This window comes from Manis javanica, chromosome 3 (assembly GCF_040802235.1).
Source record: "Manis javanica isolate MJ-LG chromosome 3, MJ_LKY, whole genome shotgun sequence".
Classification (NCBI taxonomy): Eukaryota; Metazoa; Chordata; class Mammalia; order Pholidota; family Manidae; genus Manis; species Manis javanica.
The window spans coordinates 62,054,456-62,073,812 of NC_133158.1; the positions used below are offsets into that span (position 1 = coordinate 62,054,456).

At 41.0% G+C, this 19,357-nt stretch overlaps 1 long non-coding RNA gene across 1 annotated transcript in view; it reads left to right on the top strand.

Moving 5' to 3' along the window:
- The first annotated feature begins 1,235 nt into the window (after nucleotides 1-1,235).
- Nucleotides 1,236-19,357, top strand: part of LOC140848159 (uncharacterized) — a 165,694-nt gene continuing 147,572 nt past the window's right edge. The window contains exon 1 of the long non-coding RNA XR_012128711.1: nucleotides 1,236-1,356. This is a non-coding gene — a long non-coding RNA (uncharacterized lncRNA). The remainder of the gene's footprint in view (nucleotides 1,357-19,357) is intronic.

Consider the following 19,357-nt stretch of genomic DNA (forward strand, 5'->3'; position numbering starts at 1 on the left):
AAAGATAGTTTGAAAAGTATAAGGGGTTAAACAAATATAAGGTCATTATTATCTCTAATGGTCTTATATAGCCTTGAAACAGCTTGTCCAAACCTAAGGATAGTAGATTTCATTATAACTTGATTTTTGAGTAAAAGCAGAGAAAGCAGGGAGGGAACAGAGTGTCATTAGCAGTAGCATTCATGGAGAAGACACGAATTCTGACTGATGGACTTGGGGATATCAAAACTTAACAGAACAAGGGCTGCTTTTGAAAAATCTGCTTTCACATCCCGTCACTCCCCAGCACTTTGCACACAGCTGTTGCCCTAAACATACTTCCTGATTGATAGCCAAGGGTGGGTAGAGAGGGGAGAACTATTCAGCTAAAAAAATATATCTGTAACATGAAATGGTGCAATGGTTTTTCTTTTTCCTTCTTGTTTTGTACTGTTTTGTCCAGGTTAAAAGGCAGCCGGTGTCCTGCATTACGTGATGTGTATTATTACACCAGTTCTCTTAATACTTTTAGGTCTCAGGCATTGACTATTTAGTAGCTCTAGGGCGACACTTGCTGCAAATTGTAGGAACTGCATCCTTTAAAAATTAAACTTTCGGGTTTCCGCGGTCATATGAGGTGTGACGGGTTAGTAATGTCACTGATCCCACAAACCTCCCAGTTTCACGGTGTCACGAATACCACATTCTTGTTTAATTGATGTACATCTGTAAATTAAAGGCGAGTTGACCGATTCCGTTGAGCGCCCGCCCTGTGCCCTGTGCTGCCACCGTGTGGTCCAAGAGGCAATAGGGTGCAGCGGGGCGCCCTGCGCCGGCGATCAGGAGGCGTGCCATGGAGTTGCAGCCTTGCCACTCACTCACCAGCTCTGTGACCGTTTTGTGGGCCATAAAACCCACCTCGCCTACGAAACTGGGTTATGTGGGGTAAATAACGTGACAGCTCTTGTAAGCTGTGTATAAAGTTGTACTAAGATATCCCTCAGGGAATTTACACTCTCATGGAGTGCGATATAAACAAACAAAAAAACGACACAAGCCCCCCACACAGTAATGGCAACAGTGATAATAATAATAGCTAACACTTTGTGCGCTTTTACCATCGAAGCTGATGTTGCCGCAGCTAAACCGGGACCCTCTCTCCAGGAGCCCTTCCTCTCCTGGTTCTGGGTGAGGTCTGGCCGTGGGAGACATGCACGCGAGATTTGGAAGGCGGAAGTGCCCGAGCTCCCCTGAGGGCGCGGGCAGGGCGGCGCGCGCTGTGGTTCCTCGCCTGCTCTGACTTTCTTGGCTGAGAAGAGCATCCGGGCCTGCGGCTCATCCGGCTCCACCTGATCTCTATCAGCTTCTCAGAGTTGGGTAAGTTCGGTAGGCAGGTGGCAGCTGCGTGGAGGTTAACCTCTTCTTTTGTGGGTCTCCAGCGAAGTGTGGGTTAATAACAGTGAGAGATGGGTTGGTCGTGAGTTCCAGTTTTCCTTGCTTTCCTCTGCTTTGGTTCAGAGTCTTCCCCAATTGCCTGCTCTTCTGAGCCAGCACTTCAGGCCCCTGCAGATTTGGGGACAGCAGTGTTCCTAGCAGTAGTCTTTGAGGTTCTTGATGAGCAGTTTTTCTCTGATCCTCCATCTTCCCCCTTGGAATTCTTTACTTACCCAGCTTTCCCCACAGTTGTGTTAAGGTTTAATCCCTATAGTAAAACTCTCCTTCGAAATCAGGCATAGCGGTTCTGCTTCCCTGAGATTCTTCTAAGCATTTCACGTGTATTTACATATCTAATTTATAACACAGGCCTGGCGAATAGGTCTTACTTTATTTGCATTTTGAAGATGAGGCAATGGACGCTATAGAAAGGTTAAACAACTTGCCCAACCTCCTAACAGGCAGAGCTGGGATTTGAATCTTAGCTTCATTTTGGTTCCAGAGGCTGTGCTCTTACCTTCATACTATAGCCTCTCCTGACTTTTGTTCATTGCTGGTGTTGGGAGTTGTGTCAGGGCACAGCTGTGAGGATTGAAGCTGCCTCCCAAGGGCGGTGCAAGTTGCATGAGAAGCTGAGTGGGAGAGTACTGGTCCTAAGCATCAGAGCAAATGTAAGCTCCAGGCTGGGGCACCGGTTTGCAACGAATAAAGGAAGGCAAGTGGTCGGAATGAAATCGAAGGTCCAAAGGCTTGAATGGAGGTACAGGGAAGGTTAGCTTCTCAGAGGAATCCCACGCAAGTTAGCCTGGGAGAGATCCAGACACACGCTTTGAGAAGCTGAGTGAAAGAGCCTGTAGATCCTTTAATTTCAGTGGGAATTCAGCTTCCTGCTGCAGTGATTATGCTGTAAGTAGAAAAAGAGGAACTGGTAGGAAAGTCAGCTATCAATCCTGACCTTCTAATTCCCCTTGCCTTGGTACTAAGTCCAGGTCATGTGGCATTTAATGCATACAAGTGATTTGTACTTCGTCCCTTCCTTTGGGGACCCATATTCCTTGATTTTCTGTGGCTCAGGTGGGGCTGACCAGCCTTCTCACTGCATCCCTAGGTCCAGAGAGGAACACGTGACCAGGTTTGAGCAGTCAGACCACTGTTTGCCAGAGATACTGAAGACAGTGTAGGTTAGAGTTGGCTCCATTCCCTTGGGCTCAGTGATTGGCTCTTGGATGATTATATGGTATCAGCAGGACTGATCAAAACTATCCGAATGCTGTTGTTTTTCCCTCTGTGACTGAGCTCTAAGTAAGTTGGAACTGTTTGTAGGCCATCTTGGCCAAATAGAGGTATCATTTTTGGAAAAGATGAGCCCAATATGCAAAGAAAAGCAAAACGATTAGAAAGCCCAAACCACATTATTTGTAGTCCTGGATCCAGTCATACTTGAAAATCTTGCTCTGGGCCTGTACTGTCTAATATGGTAGCCAGCAGTACATGTGACTACTGAGCACTTCAGATAGGATGAGTACAAATTGAAATGTCCTGGAAATGCAAGATACACACCAGAGTTTGAAGACTTAGTGTGTGTGTGTATGTGTGTGTGTATAAAGTGAAATGTTTTATTAATGATTTTAATATTCCGAATACATGTTGAAAGGAGAATTTTGGATATATTGGGTTAAAAATACATTATTAAAATTAATTCCGTGTGGATCTTAGAAACTTTTAAATGTGTCTTCAAACAATTTTTAAATTATGAGCGTGTTTCACATTGTGTTTCTGTTAACACTTATGTAGATTCTTTGGTTATGTAGCCAATAAGTTCCTTTCTTGTTTATTTTTTTCTACTGATTCTAACTTGACCTGAGTTTTTGTCACTTGCAAATCAAAGAGTTAGGACAGGCATGGATGGGTTAGGAAAACAAAGGAGTGCCCAGCAGAGCTCTGCATAAATCATCAGGTTGGAAATGCTTAACATTAAGTTCTCCATGTATGTGGCTTCTGTGTTCTCCCAAATTACATCTCACTTGCTCATGTCTTTTCTGAGAGCTAGGAACAAATTGATAGGTCAGCTAGATATTTCTCTTGGGCCATTTCCCATCACAAAATCCAACATGTTTATACCCAAGTTGTGAGATCCTCTGGTCACTGTATTAATAGATTGAGGTCATCCTTGAACTCATCAGCCTCCCCTATCTCTTGATTTTTCAACAAAACAGTCTTTTGAGTGAGGGTGAACATTTGAGTTCCTCAGTTGGGTGTAAACTCAGTTCAGAAAGCTGATTAGTTAGAAAGCCTGTTGAATATTTCTCCATTCACTTTGCCTGTCATAGCTCTTCCCAAGTGACTGGAGCCAACAGGTGCTGCATTCTGGCAGCACCTTTCCCCAGGTGAAAGACCCTGGTCACTCCTCCTGCTGCTGGTAGTATAATTGTTTGGGTTAAATGATCTGCTTGATTGAACTCCCCAATTGTAGTACGAAGAAATGTTGGTTAGTAATAAATCCCGTAAAAAAGAATAGTCTAAGAATAGAGAAGTTCAAGTGATTTTGTTTTTATTTGCTTATTTTCATATAAAAAGACACATATGACATTTGACTTATTTACTTACCAAATTAATACTAAATAACAAAACTTATTCACTAGGTTAAAAATAATTTAAAAGTGTACTTTAATATTAGGGGTGAAAGAAAGGAAAGGAGCAGAAAAGGGAATGGTTGGGAGTAAGAGACAAAGACAGACTTTAGGAATGAGGCAGAGAGAGAGCAATAAAAGGATATTTTAAAAAAGACAAAGAAAGATTGAGTAAAGAACAGAGATATACAGGGAAAGAAACCTTTAAATGAAGGAGATAATCAGTATGAAATGAGCGTTCTGCAGAGCACACTGCCATCTTCCTTCCTGAGAAGGATTCCTAGCAGGTAAGTCAAGGACTGGGGTCCTTTTTCGGTGGTGACTGAATGGGTCTTCTAAGGAAAATAGTCAAGAGGCACCAGGTAACTAACAGCTAAGACTCTGGACAAAGCTGGGTGGGCAAGGTGGGGTGAACTGTTTCAGGTATGACACTTGATGCTTCTCTCAACTCCTTGTAGAAGGGACTGTAACAAACTGAGGGTAGAGGGCTGCAAACCTAACACCTAGTGTGCTAGAGGCAAGTGGCAAGGTAAGTCCATCCTATTTGGGACTGTATTAGTCAGCTCAAGCTGCTGTAACAAAATACCATAGGCCGCGTGGCTTAAACAACAGAGATTTATTTTCTTACAGTTCTGGAGGCTAGCAGTTCAATATCGAAGTGCCCACAGGGCTGGTTTCTGATAAGACCTTTTATCCTGACTTGCTAACATCTCCCTTCTCACTGAGCCCTCATATGGTGGATGGAGAGAGAGTTTGATGTTACTTCTTCTTCACAGGCCATCAGTCCTGTCAGCTTAGGACCTCACTTGCATGCTCTCACTTAGCCTTAATTACCTGCTAGAAGCCCTATTTTCAATTACAGTCACATTGGGGGTTAATATGTCAACATATGGATTTCTCAGGGACACAGTTCAGTTTGTAACAAGGACCAAGCTAGATTGTTGGGACATTTGTGGTGAGAAAGTCCTCTCCCACCTCAGCAGTGTGGCAGGTGTGGGAAGGGAAGTGGGGCAGGGGGGAATGGAGGGATGTTGGCCAGGTAGCAGTGATGGGGCAGGAAGAGATGGCCAGGGGAAAAGGCCTGACTGTATCAGTGAGAATCAATTCCTCTTGTCATCTGCCATGTAATAGAGATAGGAGAAAAATAGTAACTCCAGCCCTGAGAGCACTGGACATGAAGTTTGCCCTGTGGCCTAAAGGTGAGCTGGTATTGACTTGCAAGCATAGTGACCCACTCCCAACCGGTCAGGAGGAGGGAGGAGCTCTTGCAGAGCTGGGTTCAACTGTTTTCATTGGCAAGCACTTTGCTTCATCTTTAAAATTGCTCACAGCCTTCTCAGGGTTGTGTCACCTAGGAAACATCAAGATAGTGGTACAGAGGGAGACAGTAAGTGATGTAGCTGACAGGGTTGACTGAGGGGAGTGAGAGAGACTGAGAGCCACATGCACAAGCTAGAGGTACTTTCTGTAGTGGAGAATCTTTATTATCTGGTCTTCTGGTTTGTCAGTGTTAAAGACCCTAATGCTAGGTGGTGGTTTCCCAGTCACAGGTATGGGGGACATGTGACTCTTGGTTTTAGTTCCTGAGATGGGTGGCACTGAACCAAGATCTGGGGGCTGTTTAGGGACCAGAGATGCCTCTGTGATCGCTGCTAATATAGTGGAGCTGGCAGAAGGCCGCTGGAGAACCCCTCTTATTATGTCCTTGTATGCAGGTATACTTGGAGAAAGTGCGTCCTGCAGCCAGCCTCTCTTCAGGCCAGGGAAGAAGTTAATAGAGCAGAATCATCCTTAGTTATGCTTACACCTCAGTTTGGATGTTAGAAGAGGAGAAGAGGAAATGATAAGACCTTACACTCAGAAGAGCTGGTAGAGGAGTTGGTAGAGAAGATACAATAAAGGGGCAGAGAACTAATGAAAATCAAATTGCCATTTAAGTTCGAATACTTTGAAGGTTTTGCCCAAGCCATTTAGAGAGCCAGGCAGACCTGGGCCAATTTCACAGAGCTCAGTGTCCCACCACTATGACTGTCTGTGTGGGTGTCCATAGCCACAGAGGCAAGGAGAGGAGAGTGGGCAGTGGGCAGTCTTCAGGAGGGCAGACTCTCTATGGGCACCAGCCACCGTGCAGTACTAGGACAGTGACTTGTAGATAGCCCTGAAGGCTGATAGCTTCCCTCCCTCAGGGGCAGACCCATGAACTAGAATGCAGGCAAAGTGTGTTGAACAGCAGAATGACCAATGCAGGATGCATCCTCTGTGGGGGCTTTGTGTCCAGGCAACTAAAAGACCTTGGAGCGCTAGCTCTGCAGGTGGAAGAGACAAGAGTTTAGAGATTTGTGTGCGAGGAAGTTGAGGGAATCATTAGTACCTGGGTGGGGAAAGGTGTGTGTGTGTGTGTGTGTGTGTGTGTGTGTGTGTGTGTGTGTGTGTGTGTGTGTGTGTGTGTGTGTGTGTGTGTGTTTGTGTGAGAGTAGCTGTCCAGCCTGAATAGGGGGTGTGACGTGGAGAAAATATGTAAATAAGACTTTTCTGCCTTAATCAGCAAGCTCAGAGAAAAGGCTGCAGCTCCCTGTCCTGAGAGTCCTGCTTCTCAGAATCCTCACATTTCCAAAGTTCCATGTCTGTATTTGTTGTTGTTTATTCATTCTGGGACCGAATTGGAAGCCCAATACTTTGGAGATAGAGGTATTTCTTTGCATGTTGTATTTCAGCTAGTTAGAGTGGTTGGTAAGAGAACTCTCCCTGTGTTCAGAATTCCTGGGGTTGAAATTCCCCAGGATCACACTCTACATGCAGTAAATTGTTAGGAGGGTGGGAGCCCTGGTTGGGTCTCTGAATTGTGACTGGTGCCTCTGAAAATATTTGCTCCCTGAGATTCTGCAGGCCAGATAGCTCTTTGACCACAGCAACCCCTGAGACCCGAATGACCTTTTGTTGCTTTGGGATATCATGGTCATGAGAGAAGCAACACATCAGGACCTGCTCATAGAACAAACTGTCCCAGAATTTTGTGAAGTTCAAGTCCCTTGCTTCTTTAGAGCCTAGATTGGAACCCTTTTTCTATAAAGGGCCAGTTAGTAAATATTTTAGGTTTGGTGGACCAGTTTCTGTTGCAGCCACTCAACTGTGCTCTTGTAGCATAAAAGCAGCCATAAACAATATGTAAATGAATGAGCATGGCTATGTATCAATCAAACTCTATTTACAAAAAAAAAATTGGGTTGACTGCTGGCTGGATTTGGACCACAGGCCATAGTTTGCTGATACCTGATATTTTTATGATCTTCTCCCATATTAAACTTCTGCCATTACCAGAACAACCTGTATTCCATAGTTATCAGAAGGGATGGGAGGGATTTGAAAATTCAAGTTGTTTGTTTTGATGCTCCTCACTGGGGTCTTGGCCCTTAATAAGCTCAGGTCAGTCAGCCTTGATCAATTCCTGATCAAACAGCATTTGAAAATCTTTCTGGCATAAATTACTGAACAGAGTTCTAAGTGTCTTCCCCACTATCCTGTATCAATAGACAAGTCAAACCCCTAGATTATATCTCCTCTACCAAGCAAATATGGAACAATCCAACTCTACCTTTACCCTAAAAATGTTCCCTAAAATGTTTCAAGATTAAAACAGAATTCAGGATATTGGTAATTGAAGTTCAAGAATTGTAGGTTGAATAAATGCAAATGTAACTTTACTAGAGATTTCCATTGCCTATCTGCCAGCTGAAAACAAGAACAAACATTTTCCTGTAGCCTCAAAAAAGGGTGTATGATTAGACTCATGGGTTTTGCTAGATAAGTGAAAAATAGTATATTGGTAGTGTTTTAATTTGAATTTCTCCTATTAGGAGTGAAGTAAGCTTATTTTCATATATATATATATGAAACATTTCCTTATCTGTGCTATTGGCATCTGTTGCCCTTTATTTTATTGGGTTATTGGTTGTTTTTTGTGCTAAATTTAATTTTTTAAAGATGCCTTATATAGGGAGAGGAAAAAAGATGGCAGCATGAGAAGTGAGGCAGAAACCTCCTCTCAAAACCACATAAAATATGAAAATACAGTAAATATAACTAATCCTGAAAGAGTGATCAGAAGGAAGACTGAAACAGATGGCTTACATCTGGAGAAAAGAGAAGACCTCCCAGAAAAGGGTGAAGTAGCAAAGCCACGATCCAGTGGGACCCAAGCTTTCCCCCAATAACAACTCACCTTTGGGAGGAAGAGAAATGGAGTGGGGAGAGAGTGGAAGCCCAGGATTGCTAAATATCTAGCCCTGGAGATCTACTTTGGGAACATGAACCCACATTACATGGTGCTCTGGAGATTAGAGGGGTTGGAAAGCAAAGATGGGCATAATACTTGGAGAGACTGAGATCCCAGCCACTTGTGGAGAACAGGTACAGACAACTGGCGTCTGGGACAAAAAACAAAAAAAGGCTGGTGCTTTGAAAGACTTCCTAACAGCAAGAGGGCTGCTTCAGGGGCAAGGATTACATAGAACTTGCTGCTCAGAAGAAAGGATAGGTGGAAAAATCTTCCCAGCACACTCAGCCCAGCAGGTTATGAACTCTCAGAAGCTTCAGGCACTCATTTCCCCGGCTGGCAATGCAGCTCTGAGGTCCCCCCACTGGGATACACAGCCTGCCACTACTTCCTCTTGGCTAGCACCAGCTTGCAATCCTGCTGCCCTTGCCACTGTGACAGGCCAGCTTTAGGGTGGCCCTGCTTATGGCAGCTATAGGGGTGTAACACAGAGGCTGTTCCCTGTGTGCTTGGCCCATTGGCCCTGTCAGCGGAGGCAGGCAGTGTGGCTGGGAAGCAGGAAAGACCTCTTTCCTCCTGGAAGCCACCTGCACCACTCACCTGCAACCCCTGCCATTGATCCAGGGGCTGGGATGCTCCAGAGAGTAGAGCTCCTGGGCACTAGAGGGCACCGCCTACACTAAGTTATTATTCGATATTATTCATTAGGGATAAAAAGCTGCAAAAGAACCTTGTTCAAACCCCAACCCCTCAAACACCAGAAAGAGGGCTCAGTGAAACTGAAATCACCAATCTTGATAAAGATTTCAAAATAAAAATCATAAACATGCTCACAGATCTACAGAAAAATATTCAAGATCTCAGGGACAACTTCAAGAAAGAGATAGAAACTTTGAAAAATACAATATCTGAAATGAAACATACAATGGAGGGATTTAAAAGCAGATTAGAAGAGGTAGAATAGATGGTAAATGGAATAGAAATTAGAGTATAGGAATACAAAGAAGCAGAAGCACAGACAGAAAAAAGGATCTCTAGAAATAAAAGAATAATAAGACAACTCTGTGACCAATCCAAATGGAACAATATTTACATTACAGGGGTACCAGAAGAAGAAGAGAGAGAAAAAGGGATAGAAAGTGTCTCTGAGAAAATAATTGCTGAAAACTTCCCCAATCTGCGAAGGGAAATAGTCTCTTAGGCCATGGAAGTGCACAGACCTCTGAACACCACGACATATAATAATTAAAATGACAAAGATCAAGGACAAGGACAGAGTATTAAAAACAACCAGAGAGAGGAAAAAAGATCATATACAAAGGAAAACCCCTCAGGCTATCATCAGAGTTCTCAGCAGAAACCTTACAGGTGAGAAGGGAGTGTCATGATATATTTAATGCAATGAAACAGAAGAGCCTTGAACCAAGAATACTCTATCTGGAAAAACTATCATTTAAATTTGAAGCAGGGAATAAACAATTTTCAGATAAGCAAAAGTTGAGGGAATTTACCTCCCATAAACTGTCTCTACAGTGTATTTTAAAGGGACTGCTCTAGATGGAAGTATGCCTGAGGCTAAATAGCTGTCACCAGAGAAAATAAAACCACAGTAAAGAAAGTAGACCAATTAATTACTAACCAAATGCAAAATTAAATCAACTACCCACAAAGTCAGTCAAGGGACACAGAAAGAGTACAGAATATGACACCTAACATATGAAGAGTAGAGGAGGAAGAAAAAGAAGAGAGAAAAAATAAAGAATTTTCAGATTGTGTTTATAATAGCATAATAATCAAGTTAAGTTAGATGGTCAGATAGAAAAGAAGTTGCCATTGAACCTTTGGTAACCACAAATCCAAAGCCTGCAATAGCAATAAGTACATATCTATCGATAATCACCTTACATGTAAATGGACTGAATATACCAATCAAAAGACATAGAGTTACAGAATGGATAAAAAAGCAAAACCTATCTATATGCTGCCTATAAGAGACTCACTTCAAATCTAAAGACATACACAGACTAAAAATGAAGGGATGACAAAAGATATTTCATGCAAACAATGGGGGGAAAAAAGCAGTAGTTGCAGTACTTGTATCAGACAAAATAGGCTTCAAAATAAAGTAGCAAGAGACAAAGAAGGGCATTACATACTGATAAAGGGGTCAGTCCAACAAGAGTAACCATTATAAATATGCACCGAACACAGGAGCACCTACATATGTGAAACAAATACTAACAGAATTAAAGGGGGAAATAGAATGCAATGAATTCATTTTCGGGGACCTCAACGCACCACTCACTCCAAAGGACAAATCAACCAGACAGAAAATAAGAACACAGAGGCACTGAAAGCACATTAGAACAGATGGACCTAACAGACATCTACAAAACACTCCACCCAAAAGCAGCAGGATACACATTCTTCTCAAGTGCACACTAAACATTTTCCAGAATAGATTACATATTGGCCACAAAAAGAGCCTCAGAAATTGTACCAACCAACTTCTTAGATCACAGAGGTATGAAACTAGAAATAAATTGTACATAGAAAACAAAAAGGCTCACAAACACATGGAGGCTTAACTGCATGCTCCTAAATAATCAATGGATCAATGACCAAATTAAAACAGAGATCAAGCAATATATGGGGACAAATGAAAACAATAGCACAATGCCCCAACTTCTGTGGGACACAGCAAAGGCAGTTCTAAGAGGAAAATATATAGCAATCCAGGCCTATTTAAAGAAGGAAGAGCAATCCAAAATGAATAGTCTAAAGCCACAATTATTGAAATTGGAAAAAGAAGAACAAATGAAGCCCAAAATCAATAGAAGGAGGGGCTTAATAAAGATCGGAGAATAAATAAATAAAATTGAGAAGAATAAAACAATAGAAAGAATTGATGAAACCAAGAGCTGGTTCTTTGAGAAAATAAACAAAATAGATAAACCCCTAGCAGGACTTATCAAGAAAAAAAGAAAACCTACACTCATAAACAGAATCAGAAATGAGTAAGGAAAAATCACTATGGAAACCATAGCAATACAAAGAATTATTAGAGAATACTATGAAAAATTATATGCTAACAAACTGGATAACCTAGAAGAAATAGACAACTTTATAGAAAAATACAACCTTCCAAGACTGACCCAGGAAGAAACAGAAAATCTGAACAGACCAATTATCAGCAATGAAATTGAACTGGCAATCAAAAAACTATGCAAGAACAAAACTGCCAGACCAGATGAATTCACTGCTGAATTTTATCAGACATTTAGAGAAGACTAATACCCATTCTTCTTAAAATTTTCCATAACATAGAGGAGGAGGGAATACTTTTAAAGTCATTCTCTGAAGCCAGCATCACTCTAATAACAACACCAGTCAAGGACACCACAAGAAAAGAAAACTACAGACCAATATCTTTGATGAACAATACTCAACAAATACTCAAAAATGTGAAAATGCTCAACAAACTATTAGCAAACCGCATTCAAAAATACATCAAGAGAATCATACATCATCATCAAGTGAGATTCATCCCAGGAATGTAAAGATAGTACAACTTTTGAAAATCCATCAACATCATCCACTACATCAATAAAAAGAAGGACAAAAACCACATGATCATCTCAATAGATGCTGAAAAAGCATTTGACAAATTCAACACCCATTTATGATAAAAACTCTCAACAAAATAGGTATAGAGGGCAAATACCTCAACATAAAAAAGGCCATATATGACAAACCCACAACCAACATCATACTTAACAGAGAGAAGCTGAAAGCTTTTCTCCTAAGTTTGGGAACAAGACTGTGCAGTGACAGTTCTTCACATTGACTGGTTGGAACACCCATGTCTCTGTGTGCATTCTGTGACCTCTACAACCTCCACTCAGTGCTCAGATCTCATCCCCAGTAGCTGTTATCTGTTATGCCTCAACTGCTCTCATCCAGCTTAATCTTTGTTCAAATTGTTAAGATGCCTTTGCAGATTTCCTGCTCTCCTGGTTCTGTGAAGCTCCCTTCTTTCTAGAGGAAGGCTCCACAAATTCTGTTCCTCTGAGGTCCTGATCTCCAAGCTCTGTCTCTCCAGGTGATAAGTCCATTATGCCCCATATGAACTTATTGTCCTGAACTATGGCTCACAAATTGCTTTCCTACAGAAATCCAGGGAAATTACAGGGTTTACCCCATTTGCTTCCCTTCTTTTTTTGCTGCTTCTTGTCCAACACCTGAAAACATTTACTTCATATGTTCATCCAATTTTACAGTTGATTACTGTGAGAGCATTAGTTTGGTTTCAGTTAGTGTCATGGTCAGAAGCAGAAGTATGGTCTACATGTTTTGTTCTGTTTTTCTCCTGGCCTTGCTACTTGACATGATGCTCAGGAGGAAACTGTAGATTAGATGAATGGGAAGACCTTTTTCCTTCCATTAGCTTGCAGAATCCTGATCCTCATCCATGGAGGTGATGATAAATATGTCTGTATCTCTATAGCAACTCTCTAAACCATTTTAGCTGCCACACTTTACCTTTGGAATTTTGGCAATTTATCACATTTGCCTCTGAGATTGTGACTGTGTTGGCCTTGAGGGACTTGCTACTAGCCTGGGCTCTCTATGTATCCTCATGCCCTAACCTTAAATCTCATGCCATAGCTGTACCTTTGCCTCATCCTTGTGTTTGGGTATAGCATCAGCTGAGGCAAGTTCAGTTCTTCACAGAGTAAGAGGAGAGAAATAGCATCACTGGTCTCTAGCGTCACTGCAGAGTACAAACCACTCCAGGTTGTGGGGGTCTGGCCTGAGAATTCAAGCCAGGGGCCCCTGGGGTTGTGGTTGACAACAGCTCATCCTTTGCTGCAAATCTCTTAGGGATTAAGAGTGACTTTGCCTCTAAAGCTTCTACCCTTTGTGGCAATGAGGCTCTCACTTCCCTGGAATTATAGATTCATACAATGCAGCTGCTTAATTCCCATAGCGAACCAACAGGGTTTCTCACTGTCATGCTGAGATGCCCTTTCCAGAGGCTCTTTACAAAGAGCATCCCCATTCCCAGCCTTTTCTTCTCCTCTATCAGGCAGCCTGGTGAAAATGTGCAACATCTAGCAAAGCGGCATAGAGGTGCTGATTCCTTTTATTTCTTTATCCTGGGTTGAAACTGTGGGCTGCTATGACATCCAGTTACAATTTTATTTTGTCTTCTTTGGCTTACAAAAGGCTTAGCTCCTCCAATTTTATTTATAGAAACCCACATATCAAAGGAGAGAATGAGGGCGATTTTAATATGATATGGCTCTTAGCAAGAATCTGCAGATGTCACATGCTTTCCTCCCTCATTGCAGTTGTGCAGTCTCTCTTAGAAAGGTCTGAGAGAGATCCTGCCACACTTTTCTAATTAATGAATGCAGCCTGTTAGTTCTCTTCAGTCTCATGAGAAGGAAAAGTCCTTATTTAGCAGGAAATCTAGGCCCCCATTTAGGACATTTTCTGGAGAATATCTGATAATATCATTTAATATGAATGTTTGCCGCTTGATTCAGAGCCCTTTTACAAAAGACTCTCAGGCATTTTACTTCATTGACCCTGGATACTGTTGCTTTATTTTCTCTTTCAGTACTCTTAAGAATTGAGGAGATTTCTTATCAAATAATTAGTTAATTAGAAATTTTATTTGGGGACAACACACAATTAACACTAGTTTCACACAGAAGCCAAAATATCTTGCCTGGCCAACTGTGATGCTCTTTAGCTCTTCTGTGTGGCTGATGTCTCTGGGCACATTTCCTGGTCCTCAGTGAGAGGCATTATCTAGGTCCTTCCAGAGCCCACTTGTTCCCCAGCTCTTCTGCAGAAAGCATATCTTTAGTTGTTGCTTGGACCCCTGGGTAATATAGAAACCTACTACATCCATCAGATGGCCTTCTATAAAGGACTTAAAAGAGAAAGGAACTGCTGTGCCTTTTCTCTGTGTGACACTCTCTTTGATTCTTCTTGTCTTCCTCCGGCTATTTTCTTCCACTCTCCTACTGCAGTGTTTCCTTTAGTGGCCAGCGTGCTCCTGCTGGTCTTTAGCTGAGAGGCTTTTCCCAGACAATTATTCAGCCTCTGCCCATCACTATGGTGCATGCCTGTATTGCAACCACATTGCATTATTAAACATTCTCATGATAAACAATTCAAAGTAGCATTCAAAATTAAAAACATTCATCCTGAGGCAAGGAGCTCTAGTTTATTGGAATATGCTTTAACAATAATCTGATATTCCTCACAAACAGGTTACCAGATTATAATCTGAGTTGCTGGGTGGTAGATACCTTTCCAGGGTCCCAGAGCATAGTGACCTGCTCTGAATTTGCTCTTGTTTCTCAGCAGTATAGTTCTCTCTGGAGCTGTGAGCTTTTCTCACAAGAGGTGATTTTCTATTAGAAAGTTTCCTTCAACTTCTGTCCCTTACCAGACCTCGTTGAGAAATAGGGGCCAGTTTGCTTCTTCCATCATCCACAAGTTCTAGGTGAACCATAGTGTATGTACTGTTGTATTAAGTAAGGTATGTACTTTGAATAATACACCAAGCTTAGCATTATGTAAATGCAGAGATCTTTAAAATTCTCACCATTTCTGGATGAATTTTCATTATCTATGTATCTCCAATTCTTCCTCATGTATTAAATAAGTGGCATAGCTTTTAAAGAGCTGTTCAAGTCCACCTTTAAAGAGAGAGCACTGCAGCAATGGTGAATGTGTTGCTTCCTGTATCTTCTGCTTCTCAAGTGTGGAACAAGGATTATGAGAGTACCCAGCATTTAAGGTTACTGTGAAATTACGATGACTTAATAAATGTGAAGCACTTGGAACAGTGACTAAATCATTATTCAATACATCTTAACTATTACCACTATTATTCAAAAGGACTTATTATAAGCACATATTTTAAAATATATTTCAAATCAACATTGTAGTTGACACTCTTCTATCATCCGGTGCCCCAGTACCACCAATTAGATTTGAGGTTTAGGTCTTTCCAGGCAGAACCTCAATTAACTCAAGGCTGTGACTAGGCTTTACCATCTTAGGACCATCTAGATACTGCGCTCCTGCTCTGACTTGCTGAGTTTCACCTTTCATCCATTCTTTTTCTTTTTACCTTCAAGGGCATTGTCATTTTTTCTTTTTACAATTTTTTAAATTTTGGTATCATTAATCTACAATTACAGAAAGAACATTATGTTTACTAGGCTCCCCCCTTCACCAAGTCCCCCCCCCCACACCCCTTCACAGTCACTGTCCATCTGTGTAGTAAGATGCTGTAAAATCACTATTTGTCTTCTCTGTGTTGCGCAGCCCTCCCCGTGTCCCCCATGCACTATACATGCTAATCGTAATGCCCTCTTTCTTTTTCCCTGCCCTTATCCCTCCCTTCCCATCCATCATCCCCAGTCTCTTTCCCTTTGGTAACTATTAGTCCATTCTTGGGTTCTGTTCTTCTGCTGTTGTTTTGTTCCTTCAGTTTTCCTTTGTTCTTATACTCCACAGATGAGTGAAATCATTTGGTACTTGTTCTTTTCTGCTTGGCTTATTTCACTGAGCATAATACCCTCTAGCTCCATCCATGTTGTTGCGAATGGTAGGATGTGTTTTTTTCTTATGGCTGCATAATATTCCATTGTGTATATGTACCACATCTTCTTTATCCATTCATCTACTGATGGACATTTAGGTTGCTTCCATATCTTGGCTATTCTTTCACCCATTCTTTTAATGGTTTCTGCTATCAGCTGAGATAACCTCCCATTTGCTTCTCCTCCTCTTCCTGTCTCCCCAGCCATTGGTGAGTATTATGGGCTAAGACTGGAGAACGATATAGACCAGGAACCTCTGTTGGCATTTGCAGCTGAGTCACTTTCCCCAGTGCCTATCCCGTGTTGCTGGGTCTAGTGCTCTCCCAGCTTTTCTCCCCCTGTCACATTTCTATGTTAAGTAATGATCCATGTAGATGGGATCTTACTCAGTAATAAAGAGTTGTTTATTCTCAAAGCAAAAAATGAATGTCAAGTTTCAGAAGGTTGTTGAAATCCTTCACAAGCAGTTCATCCTCAATATGATGTGGGAAGACCAATTGTGATGACAAGGTTTGTTAGGGGCATTTACTATTTGCTGGATGCTATAGATTGACTGTGTATCCCTCCAAAATTCATAGATTGAAATCCTAGCCCCAAGTTTGGTGGTATTTGGAGGTGGGACCTTTGGGAGGTGATTAGGTCATGAGGGCAGAGCCTTCATGAATGGCATTAATGGGCTGTGAAAGAGACCCCAGAGAGCATCTTTATCCCTTCTGTTACAGTGAGAAGGTGGCCATTTATGAACCAGAAAGTGAGCCGTCACCAGACACCAAATCTTCCAGCACTTTGATCTTGGATTTAACCAGACTGTAGAACTATGAGAAATAAATTTCTTTTATTTATAAGCCTCCCAGTCTATAGTATTTTTTTTACAGCAGCTTGAACAGACTAAGATACAGGATGACTAGAAATCTGACCTTGCACTAGAGTAATCTTATTACCAGCTCATCCAGGTTAGTCTCAGTTTATACTTCTAGTCCTTGAAATTACTATTAAAAAAAAAATTGAAGTAAAATTGATGTATAACATTAGTTTTAGGTGTACAACATAATGATTTGATCTGTGTATATATTGTGAAATGATCACCACAAGTCTCATTAACATCCATCACCACACATAGTTACAAATTTTATCCTTGTATTGAGAACTTTTAAGATCTACTCTCTTAAAAACTTTCAAATATACAAATAACTATAATTATCATGCTGTAATTAATTGCATATCCAGAGCTTATTTATTTTATAAGTATAAGTTTATACCTTTTGTCCAGCTTTACCCATTTTTCCCACCCCCAGTGCCCTGTCTATGCTCTCTATGTCTATGAGTTCAGTTTTTTTTTATAAGATTCCACATGTGCGATTATATGGTATTTTTCTTTCTCTGCTGGCCTATTTCACTTAGCATATTGCTCTCAAGGTCCATCCATGTTATTGCAAATGGCAGGATTTCCTTCTTTTTTATGGTGAATAACGTCCCATTGTGTGTGTGTATATATATATATATACACCACTTCTTTATCCATTTACCCATCAATGGACATTTAGATAAATAATGCTGCAATTAACATGTGACTGCATATGTCTTTTTGAGTTAGTGTTTTCATTTTCTTCTGATAAATACCTGGAAATAGAATTTCTGGGTCATATGGCAGTTCTATTTTTAATTTTTTGAGAAACCCCTGTACTGTTTTCTATAGTAGCTGCACCAAGTTACATTCCTACCAACAGTTCATGAAGGTTCCCTTTCTCCACATCTTTGCCAGCATTTGTTATTTCTTGTCTTTTTGATAATAGCCATTCTAACAGGTGAGAGGTGAATCTCAGTTTGGTCTTGATTTGTATTTCACTAACGATTAGGGATCTTGAACATCTTTTCATGTACTTACTGACCATCTGTATGTGTTGTTTGGAAAAGTGTCTATTCAGATCCTCTGCCCCTGTTTTAAGTGGATTTTTTTTGTTTGCTATTGAGTTGTGTGACTTCTTTATGTATTTTAGAGATTAACCTGTGTCAGATGCATGATTTGCAAATATTTTCTCTCATTCCATACGTTGTCTTTGAATTTTATTGATGGTTTCCTTTGCTTGTGCAGAAGGTTTTTAGTTTGATGTAGTCCCACTTGTTTATTTTTGCTTTTGTTGCCTTTGCTTTTGGTGTCAAATCCAAATAATCATTGCCAAGACTGATGTCAAGGAGCGTACCATCTACATTTTCTTCTAGTTTTCTGGTTTCAGATTTTCTGTTCCCTAGAAATTATTAATAGTGCCTCTCCTTCAGTCTTAGAAGTGTCTTAGTTGGAACAAAAAATTATAAGGGTACTCTATCTTGAACTGTTACCTTGTAATCACTTTCCAAATTGTTTTATGACAAGTTCACAATCTATTTCCCATGGAGCTCCACCTCTGCATCAAAGCCTTGTGGTTTCTATAGGCTTCTCCATTTTAACTCTGTTACAAAGCTTCTAGGAAGATTATATTGAGAATTATCTTAGAAAACTTAACATAAACATGTTCACGGTGAAAGGTGTAATGAAAATAGGGCATCAGTCTCTACCACAGTAGAATAGAAAAATCTATTCTCAGGAGATACCTCCTCCTGAAGTCTTCTTTGACTACCCGAGACAGGTGAAGAAACCTGTGCATGTATAAGATGTGCTGTGCTTGTATCTGTTTTAGGACTTGCCATACTAAATTTTCCCTGTGACTATACTCCTTGAAGAGAGGAACTATTTTGCAATTATTTGTACTTCTCAGGGCCTTGTACAATGCCTGGCACTAGTAGGTGCTGAAAATAGAATTTCTTGCTATAAACATTCGTCATGCTCAATTGAACTCAAGGCTATTTTTATCAACTCTTTTATTGATTGAAATTGGTTAATACCAACTAGAGGCTGCTGGCCATCTATATTATAAAACAAATTAATCCGATGTGTGTTATGTGTCATACAGACCACTCACCCAGCGTCCACCTCATGTGGAGGCTGTGAACCTCTTTACAGTCTCCCTACTCTCAGTAAGTCTGATGACTTCCTCTGTTCGTGGTCACCTTATCCTAAGGCATCAAAAATAAAAATTTAAAACTGAGCCAACACCTCAGCCAAGAATGTCTTAGTAAGATCAGGACTGTAGCCAGTTCCAGAGAGATGTTGTCTCAAAGCCACAAGTAAAACCAATAACCCAGGTGGAGGTGGTAATAGGTTGCCCTGGCCAAAGCCCTATGTCTGGGATCAAAGATAGGGCTGATCTTGATAATAAAAGAGACCAGAGAAATAAAGAGAAACCAATTAGAGTAATTTCCATTCACTGCCTGTAATTCTGGTAAAACATTTGAAAGTAGTGACTCATACATGATGTTTATGCTCTGTGGATTTGAATGACCTAAACTCTTCTTATCTTGCTTTACAATGAATA